The sequence below is a fragment of the Pleurodeles waltl genome, chromosome 7 (genome assembly GCF_031143425.1).
Source record: "Pleurodeles waltl isolate 20211129_DDA chromosome 7, aPleWal1.hap1.20221129, whole genome shotgun sequence".
Classification (NCBI taxonomy): domain Eukaryota; kingdom Metazoa; phylum Chordata; class Amphibia; order Caudata; family Salamandridae; genus Pleurodeles; species Pleurodeles waltl.
Window position 1 is genome coordinate 307024226 of NC_090446.1, and position 18676 is coordinate 307042901.

The window sequence follows — 18676 nt, forward strand, 5'->3', positions numbered from 1 at the left end:
AACTACTTTTACCAGCCTGCCACACACCAGACATGTTGCTGGCCACATGGGGAGAGTGCCTTTGTCACTCTGTGGCTAGTAACAAAGCCTGTACTGGGTGGAGGTGCTTCTCACCTCCCCCTGCAGGAACTGTAACACCTGGCGGTGAGCCTCAAAGGCTCACCCCGTTTGTTACAGCGCACCAGGGCACTCCAGCTAGTGGAGATGCCCGCCCCCTCCGACCACGGCCCCACTTTTGGCGGCAAGGCCGGAGGAGATAATGAGAAAAACAAGGAGGAGTCACTGGCCAGTCAGGACAGCCCCTAAGGTGTCCTGAGCTGAGGTGACTCTGACTTTTAGAAATCCTCCATCTTGCAGATGGAGGATTCCCCCAATAGGATTGGGGATGTGCCCCCCTCCCCTCAGGGAGGAGGTACAAAGAGGGTGTAGCCACCCTCAGGGCTAGTAGCTATTGGCTACTAACCCCCCAGACCTAAACACACCCTTAAATTGAGTATTTAGGGGCCCCCAGAACCTAGCAAGATAGATTCCTGCAACCTGAAGACGAAGAAGGACTGCTGACCTGAAAGCCCTGCAGAGAAGACGGAGACACCAACTGCTTTGGCCCCAGCCCTACCGGCCTGTGTCTTCGTCTTCAGGACATCAGTTGATTCGCCATCAAAAGAGATTCAGCTCCAGCAAAGAGGAAGGGGCACTTCCCTCATAAGGAGGTAAAGTGTGAATGGGCAATCTAAGGGTAAGGATGGTTCTAAATAAAATCAGCAAGTCACCAAGCAAAGTGACAGTCTCTGGATCATAATAAATGGCATCAGCATCTCCCCCTCTCCTAGTCTCCTACTCCCTAATTACTTCCTGGTGACAAGGGTTTTTATCCCCTGTTCGTGGTACATTCCCCTAAAATCTGATTGGACAAGGGTTGTACCCCACTATCTTTAACCAATTAAAATCAAATTAGCTCATCAAATTTATTACCCCATAACAGTTCTCACGTATTTTATTGGTGTTTATGATTGACGTCTTTAGCGGGTGGAATGTCCGGTATGATTTCATCGTCTTGTGGGCATTTGCACATCTTTGGTCAGTGGCTCCATTGTCCGTACCGGCTTAGGCGACCTTGTACATAGCATTAATCTACATCGTTGCATTCAGCTAAAATGTTACTAGAAGCAGGATGAATTTCAATAGAACGGATCTACTACAGTTACATTCAGCTTCTAGCTTTTGGAAAAAAACAAGAGTTCATGTCCTTTAGCAAGTCAGCACACTGCACGTTAGAAAAATACATTTCATATGAGAGTCAGGCAGCTAGGCCTCGACTCATGCTAAGGCCTAAAATACTTATTATCAAACTTTAATAACATAACCATTAATAATTAGTGTAAAACCATTTTTAAATGTAGTAATTCATCAACGTTAGTCATTTTTATTAGTCTCCGTATACATTGGTGGCCACTCGCCGTGGGCACATTTCAAGTGCACGTTTTAGAAAAACATGGTAATACAGTTTCTATGCAGCATTATTGTACATTAGTTCATAAACATTTCATGTTAATATAGATTATATAAGGTACACTGTCTCACATTCATTCTTGTTCATTCACTTTCCCTCACAAACACACATGCTTTCACACACACCTTTTCCCTCTCACCTGCATGCTAACAACATTTAGAAGAATATTTTTTGTATTTACTCTCTGCTGTCTTTGCTGGGCCACTACAGTTGCTCAGCTGCTGGTGCATGGACCTTCAGGACAAGCACACAGCTCCTTTCCTCCTCAGGCACTCAAAAAGGAAACTGAAAGATGCACAGTGCATGCAGTCTTAAGCATCGAACCTCTTGTCTTTTCACATCACCCTCTGCTGTCTCGTCAAAGGGTGTGGTAGGATCCATGAGGCTCCTGAACCAACCCCACCTTGTGATGAGATGGGAGGGGGTGTTGTGACACCCTGACTGACAGGTAACCTTGAGCACTGCAGGGCTTATGCCTTAAGCACAGGGGCTACCTAAAGGGATTAAGCTGCAGCATGTCACAAATGGAGTGTCACCTAGATGTACTAGAGCCTGAGGCCAGAACAGGGACTTTGCATAGCACTAGCCAAAATGCCTTATGGCTGGCACAAGCACATCTGTTTGTCTGCACCAGCCATCAGACAGATTCACTGCCTCAGGTTGCTGCTCCACTATGTTGTCAGATTATTTTTATTGTAACAGTAGTGAATAATAGCCAGTTAATATAATTGATATAATACAAAAGGGACAGAAAACAACAGGGGTGAAGCCTTGATGCCCATAAGAGTGAACCGCCACTGCTCCTGCTGTCATGACCCCCACTATCACAAGCCTCTCTTGTACCCTCTGTGCTGTAGGTTTTACACACTGGGCTCACGTAATCCTTTCCTTGTGGCACCCTTCTGTCTCGTGCAATTCATGGACCCCTCTCAGACCTATTGAACCTTCTGAATAGTTGCTAGTTTGTTTTGTCTTGCACCTGCAGATGAACCATGCGATTCCTGGACATTAGCTGTATCTGCCCTGACCTGTTGACTTTTACCATAATGCTCAGTTAAGTTCTTAGCTCAGACCCCCATGATTCGGCAAACACTACACATAAAGTTCCACAACAGTTTACTATAGTAGTCGCTCTGATACTTTCACCTCAACAGTGGAAGGTATTACCTATACTCTTAGATTCTGGGGCTACACAAAACTTCTTAGACCTAGCTTTGGCTAGCTCTTCCCATATACCACAGATTTAGAAATATGGACCTGAACCAGTTAGAGCTGTGGATGACTCTGAGCTTTCCTCCAGGAGTGTCGCATATTAAACCGTTCCTTTAACTCTAGAGAGACCTTGACCTTTGACCTCATTGTGATACACCCACCTTTGGCACAATATTAGGGGTTCCCTGGCTTTAGCTACACAATCCCCCTCATTGATTAGTCCCTTCACTTTGTTACCCTGGTTTCCCACAAATGATGGATCCATTGTTATAAAGAGCCACAGTAAGTTTTATCTCCCTCAGCATGTGCAGCACTAAAACAAGAATTTCCGATAGGACAGCAGGATTTTCAAACTGTTTTTGACTAACAAAAACCCACACAATTATCTCCCCATAGGGAATATGATTAACATATTGATGTAATTCAGCGTACAGCTTTTCCTTGTAGTTGTGTCTACGCTCTCATTGAACCTGAGACAAAACATCGAAAAGAAAACTTAGATGAGCTGTTAGCCCTCTGATTCATCTGTCATTCCACCTCCCCTGCATCTTTGTCACTCTTTTTAGAATGGAAGAAGAATGGCAAGTTACAGGAGTGCATAGACTACGGGGCAGGTTACTGTTAAGAAGAGATATCCATTGCCTCTGATTCCTGCCTTGCTCAAACAGGTTCGAAAGTCCACTGTGTACACTAAGTAAGATCTGCATGGTGTGTACCATCTCATTATTGTAAAAGAAGGTGATGAGTGGAAAACAGCCTTCCAAACCGAATTTGCATTATTTGAATATACAGTCATGCCACTTGGGTTATGTAATGCCCCTGCAGCGTTCCAGGACTTTATAAACAAGGTTTTTGTAGAGCTACTGGACGTTTGCGTGGTAGTATACATTGATGACATCCTCATTTATTTACCAAATATGACGGAACACATAGGACATGTCAGGAAGGTCCTGCAAAGACTCTAAGAACATGCCCCTTTTGTTAAACTGGAAAAATATACATTCAAAATTCAATTTGTTGAATTCCTGGGATACATTTTATCTCCAGAAGGCATTACCATGGATCAGAAAAAGAAAAAGGTGCAGGTGATATTGAACTGGCCAGCACCCACCACAGTCAGAGAGGTACAAAGTTTCATGGGTTTTACAAACTTCTATGGACAATTTATTACTAATTTTTCTGACATTGTAAGTCCAATTATGAGACTTTTATGAAAAAAATTGCATTTTGTCTGGTTACTGGGGCCTCTGATGCATTCAATTTACTTAGGGAGAAATTTATCATAGTCCTGTACTCAGACATCCGGACCCCGCTTTGCCGTACTTTGTAGAGGTGGATGCCTCTCAGGTAGTATTCACCAGTTACATTCTTTTCCAAAAAATTGTTACCAGCTGAACAGAACTAGACAGTGGCTGAACGAGAATTTTTGGCAATTAAATTTTGTTTCTAAGAATGGAGGAAATATCTGCTATGGGCTGAACATACCATTACCATATACACCAGTCATAAGAATCTCCAGTTCCTCTGGTCATTAAATGCATTGAACCCCTGGACAAGTAAGGTGGTTGTTGATCTTCAGTGAATAAAATGTCGACATTACTTTTCATCCAGGCACACAACCAACTAAGGCTGACATGTTCACCAGGTGAGGTTACTCAAATCAGAATTCTCAGGAACAGGCACCACAGAACATAATAGATACTGAACACATAAAAGGTCTTTGCAAAAAAGAATAATTCCTGAACAGGGTTAAACAGAGTAAGAACCAGAAGGACATAGCCTCTTGGGTAACTGGTAAAGATAACTACGTCCATAACGAGCTTCTTTACCATGGAACCACTTTACATATTCCTACTTAGGAATTAAGACAGGAAGCATTGACAAGATGTCATGACTCCCCTCCCTAGCTGGACACCCTGGAATTCACAAGACTGAAGCTGTCAGCGATGGTTTTGGTGGCCAGCTCTGTCCAACGATGTGCATGTTCACAGAACAAGGTGTCTCACTCAGCTCCTGTGGGTTTCTTAAGAACCTTGCAAGAACCCCCACTTCTCTGGCATACTGTTAGCATGGATTTTAATCACAGATGTGCCTAACTCTAATGGCTATACTACTATTTGGGTAGTTGTTGATATTTTTTCTAAGTTGGTGCAATTTGTTGCCCTAAAACAGATACTGATGGACAAGACTCTCTCCACCTTAGTTGTTCAGCATATCGTGCGGTTACATGGCCTTCCCTCTGTCATTATTTCCAGCAGAGGCCTGCAATTTATTTCTCGGTTTTGGTGCAGTCTTTGCAAATTCTTGTACATCGACGCTCGGTTCTTAGCTGCCCAGAAACAGATGAGCAGAAAGAACGAGTAAATCAGGTACTGGAGCAAACACTGCGTTGTCTTTCAACATCAACTCCTAAAGAGTGGGAATCCTTGTTACCTTTTGGAGAATTTGCATACAAATGACAGCATTTTGCCACTGGGGTATCCCCCTTCTATTGTGTAACAGGCCCACAACCACAAATGTTACCTGAAAATGTTGTTACATCATCTGAAAGTGTACCTGCAATATAAGACGTGGTAAAACACCTTTCCAACTTTTACCAAAAGGTGATAACACCCTTACAACAAGCCAAGGTAAACATGGAACAGAATGCTAACGAACATTGCCAGTAAGCACCAGCTTATCAAAGCAGAGATCAGGTTTGGCTTGCCACAAACAAATTATGACTACAAGTTCTCCACAAAGAGCAACCTAGATTTATAGGTTCACTCCCAATTGAAAAAATATCATTAACCCCATGGCTGTCAAACTCCTACTGCCAGATGACTTACCTATTTACCATGTGTTTCATGTTTCCCTCCTCAAACCATATCGTGCCCAAACCTGTCCCGCTCCTTCTCCAATTACCCTGGATGGTTACCCAGAGTTTGAAGTTCAGGGGATTCTTGATTAAAAATGTGTTAATGATCAGTTATTTTACCTAATTGATTGGAAAGGGTATGGTCCAGAAAAACAATATTGGGAACCAGCTAGTAATGTTCATGCCCCTCACCGTTCATTCATTTCATGCCTGCCAACCTGACAAACCATGTCCTAAAGGTCGTTCCTTGTGGGGGGGGGACTGTCATGACCCCCACTGTCACAACCCCTCTTGTACCCTCTCTGCTGTGAGATTTGCACCCAGCAATGGCTCAACAGGAACCTGGTGGAACAAACAGAACACACCAAGACCTAATAAAGAGAGCCATCATGAAGGCCAAACTCAAAACATTAAAAAGATTAAATACAAATGAGCCAACCAATTGACTGGGCAAGTTCAATCAAGTGGCCACAACAAACACCCATTCTTCCCCGGTGCACACTAGCTACATAAAAGAAGGCCCTGGGAGATGTCGGATAAATGTTCTAAGCTTAATTGGTCCCAAGTTAACATCTCTCTCACTTGTAGTACTAACATTGCACTGATGAAAAACAACACTGAGACAACCACCGTTCTCTCCTCAGCGACCACCATAGTTTTCTGCCCCACCTACAAATCCTGTAGACCTTGGGATATATTGATTAGGTCAAATATAAACAATATTTGTTCTGCCTTCCCAGGACTGGATACAATTAACACTAAAGATTTGGACTATGTAGTGTCCCTGGCAACAGGGACCAGACAAGAAAAGGGAACTCACCAAAGTACATTTCCACAATGCAAAAATCATGGGGTGCATACTCAGTCACAGTGCCTTTGCTCTGGTCCCAGAGAAATACCCTACTTTGCTGAACCTGCAGCCAACAACACATCTCCAGGATGACTGCAGACCACATAGAACAAGGCAATCCATCCTAAAACAAATTTGAAATGTGCCTCAGATGAACTACAGCCAGATCTTCAACATCACTATATCAACCCTAGTACTAACTCAATAACACGAAGTTCCATTGTAAGCCACCACAGTAAGATCCCCCTGGATTAGTCGAACATTGCAGGAGCAAGCAAGATTGCCTTAGACCCTGATCTGGCAATATCTACGATCATTTGATATAATATGCCTCCAAGAGACCTGGAGCCTGGGAGAAATACCACTTGTGAGCTACTCACATTTCTGCAAACAAGCTATACAAAGTGGAGATACAAGCAGACCAAAACATGGGCTAAGAATATATGTTACCCAGAATAAAACTTTAAAAACTACTGAGCTAAGAAAAGATTCTTCCTTCATGCAAGCAGTACAGAATAAAGACTGGAAATCTGACACTCAAGAAGAATCAGTTGTAATAGTGAATGACTACTTGAACCCAAAGGTGGCCGAAACACATAAGGCAATTGTATCCCTGCAACTTGCACTGCTATATTAAATATTAAATAATCCTCATCCGAACACCAAATAGATTTTGGCCTATGACTTCAACCTAAACTTGGCAAACCACTACAAGAGCAGTAAGGAAACACTCACTCTGCATGTAAGCCAGGGCATACCAGAGGAGGCTTCAAAATATGCAAAGTTAGATAATTTTGACCACCAGCTGCTGTCTATGACTGAAGCTATAGGCCTCAGAGCACTAAATGGGATGTTTGCCAAAGACTGCCCAGTGGTGGCAACACGAAAAACCAAGTCAGCAGAGTCAGTCCTGGAGTATGTGTTTGTCTCTTTTTACACGTTCCAAAGGGTCACAACCTTCATAGTGGAAGAATGCCACAACATTCTTAGTGGAAGAATGTCACTAAAGCGACCATCAATCCCTGGTGGTAGAGATCCTACATGAAAAGGAACATGTTGCCTAGAGGAAGGACAAAGGCCTCCAGGACCCAGGTACAACTGGGAGACTTGTAAGATGGTTGAAGCTGGCCCACAAAAGAGGCGGGATCTGCTGAATCAATTAGATGTCTGGAAAAATATACAAAAATAACCAAAATGCTTCCTAGGAGCAAACAACTGCCTCCAGCTGACCAACCAATGCTTGGCTAAAAACAAGTGGTATAACAGCGCACTTAAATGTTAGAAATATGAATTAAAAACAGATACATTTGTTGCAATTTTGTTGCTGTTTCTATACAGGGCCGCTGTCCTCAGGAGGTTCTTGGTCCTTTAGGTGCAGGTCAGTCCTCTGAGTCTTCAGAGGTCGCTGGTCTCGCTGGATATGTCGCTGTGCAGGTTCTTTGAGTCTGGAGACAGGCTGGTAGGGCTGGGGCAAAGTCAGTTGTCGTCTCCGTAGTCTCTGCGGGGTTTTTAGGTCAGCAGTCCTTCTTCTTGGTATAGGTTGCAGGAATCTGATTTCCTGGGTTCAGGGTCGCCCCTAAATACTAAATTTAGGGTTTTGTTTAGGTCTGGGGGCAGTAGCCAATGGCTACTGTCCTTGAGGGTGGCTACAACCTCCTTGTGCCTCCTCCCTGAGGGGAGGGGGGCACATCCCTATTCCTATTGGAGGAATCCTCCAAAACCAAGATGGAGGATTTCTAAAGGCAGGTGTCACCTCAGCGGCTGTCCTGACTGGTAGGTGACTCATCCTTGTTTTTCTCATTATCTCCTCTGGACTTGCCGCCAAAAGTGGAGGCTGTGTCCAGGGTCCGGGCATCTCAACTAGCTGGAGTGGTCAGGGGCATTGTAACATGAAACCTGAGCCTTTGAGGCTCACTGCTAGGTGTTACAGTTCCTGCGGGGGGGGTGTTAAGCACCTCCACCCAGTGCAGGCTTTGTTTCTGGCCTTAGAGAGCACAAAGGTTCTCACCCCAGGGGGTCAGAAACTCGTCTCAGTGGCAGGCTGGCACAGACCAGCCAGTCCTGCATTGAAGGATTGGGTAAAATACAGAGGGCATCTTCCAAGATGCCCTTTGTGTGCATATTGTAATAAATCCAACACTGGCATCAGTGTGGGTTTATTATTCTGAGACGTTTGATACCAAACTTCCCAGTATTCAGTGTAGCCATTATGGAGCTGTGGAGTTCTTTTGACAAACTCCCAGACCATATACTTAATATGGCCACACTGTACTTACAATATCTAAGAATAGACTCGGACACAGTAGGGGCATATTGCTCATGCAGCTATGCCCTCACCTGTGGTATAGTGCACCGTGCCTTAGGGCTGTAAGGCCTGCTAGAGGGGTGACATACCTTTGCCACAGGCAGCATTTTGTGTGCATGGCATCCTGAGGGGGATGCCATGTCGACTTTGCATTTTCCTCCCCACCAACACACACAATCTGCAATGGCAGTGTGCATGTGTTAGGTAAGGGGTCCCTTAGGGTGGCACAACACTTGCTGCAGCCCTTAGGGACCTTCCCTGGTCACAGGGCCCTTGGTACCACTGGTACCTTTTACAAGGGACTTATCTGTGTGCCAGGGATGTGCCAATTGTGGAACAATGGTACATTTTTAAGTGAAAGAACACTGGTGCTGAGTCCTGGTTAGCAGGGTCCCAGCACACTTCTCAGTCAAGTCAGCTATTATCAGGCAAAAAGTGGGGGGTATCTGCAAAAGGGAGACATTCCATTTTCCTACAACGAATAAACAAATGTAATTACTGTCCTGGGCGAAAGACAAGGAATGTTTAAAAAAACGCAAGCATTCAAGATCATGAATAAGTACATACAAATCACCAACTCCACAGAACTACCTGTTTTAAACAATTAAAGGCCAAGTTTTTAGCACTGAGGATTGGTCTATCACCAGCTAATGACACACTCCCAGCGTGGGCCCAAAATCTAGCTCAATGCTATGCAGGCTGTGCCAGAGGCCAGAAGAAATTCTCTTGCATATATTGTGCGTATGCCTGCATTGCAATTTGAAAGCAGAAAGCTCTTCTGTAACACCTTTAACACCTATTGAATGTCATGATGCCCTTTTTTCTGCCTGCAAGGCTTGAGTGAACCGGGAAAAATCTGACTGGTCATTTTTTTATCAGTACTGCTGAGAAACGTCTTAAGGCAGATTGTATAGCCACTCCAAGGAAGGTATCGGCGCTACAGCCGCCTCAAGCACAAAGCAAGAGGAACTCCAATAGGCCCAGGGAACATTGAAGTCAACTGAAAATTGAGAAGGAGGGATCCAACATAGAGTCTTTTGTGTGCAACAAGCTTTCACCAGTCTGAGCTGGATAAAGTTTTGCAACGTTAACAGCTTTCTGTGGGCAAATGGTGCCACTCAACCACACTCTTTTCGGCCTAAAAAGTACAGCAGTGTTCATTACACATTCTTTGCTGCTCACTTTAATCACTGCTAGCTTAACCTTGAGTGTCATTTTAATGTTTTGCAGTGGCTAAATGGATAACGGCTCTAATGTAATTTTGCAGGCATTATGGGGGTCATTCCTACCCTGGCGGTCAGAGACCGCCAGGGTAGGGGACGGAGGACGCACCGCCAACAGGCTGGCGGTGTTTCTGGGGCTATTCTGACTGCGGCGGTAAAGCCGCGGTCAGAAAAGGGAAGCCGGCGGTTTCCCGCCGGTTTCCCGCCGGCTTCCCGCTGCCCCTGTGAATCCTCCACGGCGGCGCTGCAAGCAGCGCCGCCATGGGGATTCCGACCCCCTTCCCGCCAGCCTGGTTCTGGTGGTTTTCACCGCCAGAACCTGGCTGGCAGGAATGGGTGTCGTGGGGCCCCTGGGGGCCCCTGCAGTGCCCATGCCACTACTGTATGTAGGAATGCCCGCCTATGTGTCCTTATAAACTTAGGCTGGCTACATTCAGTAAGGCGAGGATCATTCTGTTGCTCATGTTACTCATGTGTAAATGCAACATACTTATAGATATAGTTTTGTATCCACAAATGGAAGTGCATGTTACATAAATTCAAGTTGAATAGGAGGAGGAGCAAGATCAGATAATTAGCAGTCAAATTGCACAACGCGTTTCCCGGCTTATGATATTGGCTGAGGGAGAGTAAAATACACCGCGAGGCATTCACAATCCAGACTCCGGGACAGGATTACATCATTAGTATAACCTGCAACAACCACACTTTTAACATTAATATCTCAACATTTTACCCTTTTTGACCTCCCCCCAACTCCTTTCCCATAAGGCTTTAAGCTTTCTTTGTCCTTGTTCCACTCAATTCACCCCGTTCTGTACGTCTTTCTCACTTCTTTCACTGAACGAACTCCAAATGCCATCTCTTTCTCATACTCCAGGCATCCTACCCAAATCTTCAATCGCCTGACTTTCATCCTTCCTTCCCTTGAGGGGTGGACCTGCCTGCATCAGATTCTCCACCCCTCCAAATAACGCCACCCAGAAAAGCCCTACCTGTTTTTTCTGCTCCCCCCTTACTCAGAGTCCTACGAAACTGCTGCAACACATTTAAGCCCAAAGACTTCATCCGCACCACACCCTCTCATTCCACAGTTTCCCCACCAGCTCCAAGATTCCATCCATAGTTCTGCCTTTCTGCAAATTTGGCCACCCAGTGGATCAACGAATGGCCCACTATCCAAGTGACTGATTTAGGATTCCATGGGCCTCCCACGCATCATTGGGAAGGAAAATATGTTAGCCATCTGTTGGCAGATGAACCCCCTTTTCGTGAGCCCCTGTACCCCTGCTTCACACCCCCCATTCACTTGCGTACACAATGCTCACAGCATTTGGACTTCCATCTCCCAATGGCCCAAATCTGCCGCATCCCCCAACCCAAATGGGCAGCCGAAGTTGCTGCCCCTATTCTAAAGGAAAGTGTCCCGGAATTAGAAGGGTCCCACTCAAGTTGTCCTATGGCCTTAGGTAAAACCAACAACAATTGAAAGGCAGAAACTTTGACCCCATCAGCATGGCAGAAGATTGCCTCCTGCCACGTTCCCGGCCACACCTGCAACTTCTGTCACTCTTTGACCGGGCAGATGGACTCATCCCCTCCCTCTAGCAGCCAGATCTACCCTCCCCTCCCGGCCTGGTCCGTTTTTGATTTTCATAACCAAATACCCAGTCTTCCTGACTCAAGACATATGTCTCCCAGTCATTCTCCTTCACAGTGGCATAGCAACCTCAACACCCTCACATCTCTTGCCCTCTGCCAATTCACCAGCTTCACCACAGCCATGTTATTCATGTGAAACTACACTGTTCTGTTTGCCAAATCACCACACCACACAGCCAGGGCCACCAGCAAGGGAAAGAACTCCAAAAAGTCTATGCTTCGCCCCTCTTGAATCCAGAGCTGAGGCCAATACTCTGTACACCACCTCCTGCCCCAGAAAAGTCCAAATCCGTGTGCACCTGCAGCATCTGAAAGAAATTGCACTTGATACACCATTCTGTCCTTCTGGAACCACATGGACACACTGTTGAAGTTGTCCAAGAAAGAGTGCCAAACAACCAAATCAGCCGTGACCGCCATAGTCACTCTCATTCTGTGATGGGTAGGGTAGCTCCAGACATGGCCATGCCCAAGCATCTACAAAAGGTCCGCCCTTGCACCAGTCTGCAGGCAAAATTCAGCAGGACCAACAGTTTTTGTGCTGTACAGAGGTCCAAGCATCTCTCTCCCACTAGCTCTTGCACAAAAAGCTGCATCTCTTTTGCTTTCTTCTCAGCAACCGTGCCACCATATTGATTGTATCTAGTTCGATACCCAAGAATATCAACACTTCATTAGGGCCCTCAGTTTTCTTGGGTGCCAAAGGCACACCAAACCCCCGTCATGGCTTTAAAGTGCTCCAAGACCTGTGTACAGTCCTCCGTCCTCGCTCTCCTCCCAAACAAAAATTTGTCCAAGTAGTATGTGACCTCCTTGTGACCACTGTCCCTGGTGTACACCCACTACAGAAAGGAGCTGAATGCTATGAAGAGAGCTCAAGAGATCGCGCAGCTCATTTGCATGACCTTCTCAACATAAATGGCACTCCCAAATTGCATTACTAGCTAGGGAAATTCCTCTTGGTGAATTGGTAACAAGCAAAAAGATGACTTGATATAACAATTTTGCCAGCCTTGCCCCCCCCGCACGACCTCACCAATCAAGCCGCATTGTCTACTGATGCATAAGCCACCTTGATATCTTCTGTGGCTATAAAATCGTTGACACGTTGACGAGACAGATGGTGGATCAACCTGTACTCCCGCTTATGTTTTTGGGAACCATACCTAATGGAGAGATTATCAAGTCTGTTAAGGGCCAATCATAGAAAGGGCCCGCGATCCTGCCTTCTGCAACCTCCGTGTGTAGCTTTGCTACAACTACCCCAGACAAATCTTTGGCTGACTGCAAATTGTCAACCCACCGTCGCCCTCTCTGCCCTTGGTAGCCTAGCCTGAAACGGGTCTCCTGATCTTGCCAGTGGTGCCGCCAACGTCCGCACCGGACTCCTGTAAGGCACCACGTCCATCCCCGTTACCTTTGTACCCCCTCTTCCAACCACCGCTCTTGAGGTAGCCTGTATTTCCTCACGCACCTTGCCATCCAACCATTCATCCTCCACCTTGTCAAAGTCCAGTTCCAACACATCATGACTCCGATCCACCCCAACTTGACAGTCTACAGACTTCTTTAGGGAATTGGACTCAAGCTGTGCCCCGTCTGGGGTGGGATGTCGTTGTGCCCGTGTACTGTGTGGAAATTCCTTCACTGTAGGGAAGGTTGCCGAGGAACCCTCAAACTTCGGACCAGGGCCCTGGTGCTGTTAAAGACTCCGCTGGTAAACTACGTCTCCTGCCAGCCTCACCTGCTGGCTTTGTGGTTCCACCCACGTTGCCACTCCAGCCACGTGCCTCTGTCACGGTACTGGCCTCTCGCCATGCGTCTGCCCCTACTGGTAGCTTTTTTCAGGGCCTGTGCTAGGGACCCACACCCAATGCCCATGAGACCCAGAACTGTCAGCCTCAACACTGGGCCCCTCACTAGCCAGACCCCCTTTCACCTTCTTTGCTGGCCTTGATTGATCTTCCCCATTTCCCTGTCCCTACACAAATACTCCCAGAGGGCTTCCGTCTCTTTCACTGCCCTACGCTGTTCCTTGATCCTCATTTTCAATTCTGCTTCCTCCATTTGGAGACAAAGGGGAAACTCTTTCCTCCCTATCATCGCGTGTCATCCTGTCTATACTTTGGAGGCCCTGGGCTTAACCCCCCCAATCTGGCTTCCCTGGGGTGTGGGCCCCATCTGCGCAACCCCGCCCATTCTCATGCCCCTCTCTCTCCCCCCTCCGTTTTTTTTTCCTTTTGTCCCCCACAGTGCTTTCCAGTGTTTTTGCCCTCTAACTCGACCCCCTTTCCGGCTGGACTGACAAGTTAAGGGGAACATTGCTCCTGACCTCACCTACTCTCTCCCACGCATCACCATCCTCTGGAGGACTAGGCCTACCTCCCATCTGTGTCCCCCTGGTCTCTACCTCTGTGTGGGACAAAGGTCTTGCCCCCTGTAGGTCCAGTGTCCATGCTGAAGTGGCAGGGAAGCTCTCATGCGTCCAAACCGACTAACCTGGCCTTTGCTGGGGCGATGAGCTCCTGCCCTTACCCAAGCTACCCTTTCCCCGCACTTTGCGCTTATGGGAAACACATGCCGCCACACCTGCTGCTACCCCCGAGATGCTGCCATAGGCTGGTGCTCCATACCTACCCAGGCCTGGTCCAGCACTCCAGGCCTAAGGAGATTGGCGCGCTCTGCCTCCCACAGAACACGCAGGGCCGTCATCGCCGCCTCTCCATGATTACCCTGGGTCATGTCCCCCTTGTTGTGTGCCCCCCTTTTACTGGCAGAGCGTTAGGCCCAGCACACACTCAGCGCATACTATTGTCCCCCACAATTTATAGGTTGGTATAAGTCAGAATCAGCATGCGGCTACAGCCACACGCCCACTGGCTTTCTGCAAGGCGACAGGTCCTGCACTCACGCGCTGAACCGGGCTGCGGTTCTGTATGCAACGTGCACACAAATTTTCCCAAAAGAAAGTATCGCCGCTGCAAGGACTGTGGAGCTGCTCAAGCAAGCTCCGCAGCTGCCCGAGGTCCGTCGAGGAGCCAGAAAGGACGTCACTTCCCTTTCTGACCACTTATAAACCCTACTCCCCCAACCCCTTTGGTACCCGAACCCACTTCCTCCCAATACTGTCCCTGACTGTGGCCTCGCAAATTCCCTGGAGAAAGACTAGACAGCGTCCAGCTTCTCTCCGGGGCCCGCCAGTCAGAGCTGTGAGTAAGGGGACACACTTGAACAAGGTTGACACAGACATAGCCTGTGTATCCAGCATGAACTAGTGGACAGGGTTGTACTACTCAATATCGACCCCCAAAATCTTGTGTTACAAGAATATTGAGCACAATTTATAGAGCAGGGGTGTGGAATTTATTAAAATATCTACTTGTCCAGGGGACAGGTTGCTTCTCAAATCTACTTGTCCTGTAAAAAGATCTACTTGTCCCTTTGGTGCCATGTAGTGTGGCGACAAATTATGGCAGCAATCTCATTATGTAAGAGCTCTGATAATAGCCTCTCTGATTATGCCAGGGCTACTACCATAATAGGGCTTGAATACTTGCAGTTTCAATCCCTACTGTAGCAATTTCCTTATTTTGCCACCTTTCTGCAGATCTGCATACTGGGGCTGGAGGAAGCAGTAAGCAATAGTTCCAGGGCTGGAATGCCTTTGAGTCTGCAAACCTACTAACCTGCATGTTTTAAAGATTTTCACCAGCTTCTCTCTAATATTTTCCCATAATAAGAAAGGTTGGACATTTACTCCGGACAATAGCAGAATTAGAACTTCTTCCAGGGTTGGGAAGAAAGTGGCCGGAGGGAAAATGAACTTGCAGATGCTCAATAGATTTTCACATGAGCAAATCTACACATGCGTATTTACCCATGCTAAAATACAGTTCACAAATATTTTATAGGGGTACGACATATACCATGGGTGCACTTTTGTGACTTTCTTTAAGAATTTGGGGCCACATGTAGGTAGGTTCAGATTTGCGACCCGCAAATTGCGAGTCGCAAATCCGAATGTAGGATGGTGTCCCTGACACCATCTGTGATTCGCAAGGGCTTCGCAAATGCCCACCTAGTGAATAATCATGAGGTGGGTCGCAATTTGCGACCCCCTTGCGAATAGCGGCCCTCACAGGGATGGTGGCCTGCTGGAGACAGCAGACCACCATGTCTGTGACTGCTTCCTTAAAGGAAAACGAGATGCATTACAAAAACGAAAAATGAAACGTTTTTGTTTCATTTTTTCAGAGCAGGCAGTGGTCCGCAGGACCACTGCCTGCTCTGAAAAAATGTTTACAGTGACATTCACAATGGGGAAGGGGTCCCATGGGGACCCCTTCCCTTTTGCGAAAGTGTTAGCACCCATTTGAAATGGGTGCAAACTACGATTGGTTTGCGCCCGCGTTCGCGGTCACAAAACAATCCTACATTGCACTGCGAGTCGCAATTAGGAAGGGAACACCCCTTCCTAATTGCGACTCGCAAACCCGTTTTGCGATACGGTAACCAGGTTAATGAATCGCAAAATTGGGTTTGTGCATCGCAATGTGCTTTTTGCACGTCGCAAACAGCGAAAGTCGCTGTTTGTGACATGCAAAAAGCTACCTACATGTGGGTCTTGGTCCCTAATTAGGTCTGGTGTTAACAAAGACATTTTGTTTAATAAAAACTTCTATTTCTCTCTCTTTTGGCTGGCTTTACTGTGAGTGATTGCATTCTGCTCTTCCACAAGGAGCATATTGGCACACAAAGTAGTTTTGTTCAGTGTCAGGAACTACAGTGGCAATCAGTGACGTAACGAAACTGGAGGTTGCCCCTTTGCAAAGAACATGGAGGAGCCCCCTCTCCAGACTCACTCAGGGCAGGTGCTGTGCTAAAGGGGCCCCCTGGAGGGCGGCTGCGGGGCCTTTGTTATGCCACTGGTGGCAACATGTGCTTTTAGAGTTCAAAAAATTTGGGGGTTTTTTTTGGCAGTGTTTGTTACAATGTTGAGGGCCTGGTAGCTCCCACAACAATAAAGTGTTACAAAAGCCATGTCAAAACAAGACACGCATTGATGAAACTAAAAGACTTATAAAAATATGTCAGATCAGTTGGCTTTGTCAGTGTTTGTTTATTTTCATGCTTCCCATATTCGTGTTGAAAATGGTTACACTGATTTATCCATTAGAAATATTTTTGGGAAATACTAGCATGCATCAACACATTTTACTAAATGACACTTCATTTGCATCTAATCAGAGAGCATTCTGGGAGCATTATACTTAGCCTCATAGCCTAAAGTTTTCGAACATGTGTATACACAGCTGTTTTTTTTTGTACTGGAACCAACGTCAGTAGTGAAGTGTGACCTTAAAACATTTATTTACAGCACTCACCCTAATAATCAAGGCTTTCAAATAATGAACCATAAATACAAGTTCGAACAGCATTACCTTTTGGAAACACATTACCTCAACTGCAGAGAGTTCCCTCTCTATAAATAGACAGCCAAAGGGTTTGTGCTGCAGAGGTTTGGGCCTACTTGTCCCAAGGACAAAGTAAACATAAAAACTTGTTGCCCTTGACCCCAAACAAGATGTCCCGGGCGTCAGGCGATAGGAATTCCACATCCCTGTAGAGGGACAAAATATTGAAAGATAAATGCATGTAGGGAAATATAAATTCACAATATCTAACTCTACATCTATGTAGCTTCAAGATATATATGTATATATAAAAAACCTATTGGCGGTTGCCAGTAGGTAGTTATACTTAGGGCCTGTTTCCATAGCTTTTCTTCACTTGGCTATATCTTTGGCGCAGTTTAACAAATCTTCATGAAATTTTCCCCAAAATGTTTTCTCTAGGGTTTTGTTGTACATGGAATGTTTCGGAGTGATCCATCAAGCAGGGGGTTATGAAAAAAGGGGGTTAAAAAAGTGTGCTACCCTTGTTAGTTCCCATAAAGATTTTAGACATAACTACAGCCCGAACCTCTTTACGGAATTACACTAAATTTGGTAGAAAGGTAGCTCTTGGTCTATGTCTCCAAGTGGAGAATGGGTTAAAATGTGTATAGTGAAACAGAGGAAATGAAGATGTCAGAGTCTCTTTTAGTATTTGCAAGCAATTTCTTTTTTAATTTTGTCAGTATCCTCTTTTATCTCATTTTACTTATTTTAGCTTCTTGAATGTTTGTTTTCTTCTCTTTCTTCAGTCTCTCTCTGTTGTGGTAACTGTCTCTTCTCTTTGTCTTTTCTTTTAGGTGAAGGACAGCTCCTCTCTTTAGGTCTTGGATTGTCACATAAGAGCAGTCAGGTTGGGATATTCACAGCAAATCTGACAATTTTACTTTGGATTCGCCTACAAAGGTTTTGCACTTTGGTTCATTATTTCGTTTGGCTCCAGCAACCCACTTGGGGCAAAATGAAAAAATTGCAGGACCACCACAACCAGCATGCACTGCTCACTTGAGAGGCCCACTGGGGCGGACTGGTATTTAAAGAGACTAATCAGGTGCCTGTAATTAGACAAGCTGAAGCCACGCCGGTCTTTGCCTGGAACACTTCCAGCACTGGCTGCACCTATGAGGGTGAAACACTTTTATATTTTTCTCTGCTGAAGAAAGAATTGACCTAGAAACACGTGTCCAGAGATGATTTTATAACTTAAGGCCTGGAATATTGCTCCTGCATGCAGGGAGCTGCATTTCCAGCAGCCCTCTGTGTGTGGGAGCAATGCTGGCTCCTGCAGGAGGCAAGGAGCCAGCTGGGACTGCGAAGGTCTTGAGGCTCCCCTGTGGTCCCTGTGATTTTTAAAATACAAAGATAGCCTCTTCTTGGATAAATATGCAGGGCAGGAATCATTCTGACACGAAGCACATTTCACAGGAATTAAACTCAACAGGAAGCACTTTCAGATACAAATAAGGCAGGTGCCCAAGTTTAAGCTCAAATTCTGTAAAGTTGTAATCATCCTAATTTACTGCACATGGTCAAGGCAAAGCAAGTGTTTTCTCTGCATTCCCAACTTGAAAAGTTGTCAGAAATCCTTGATAGAGGTGTTTGCA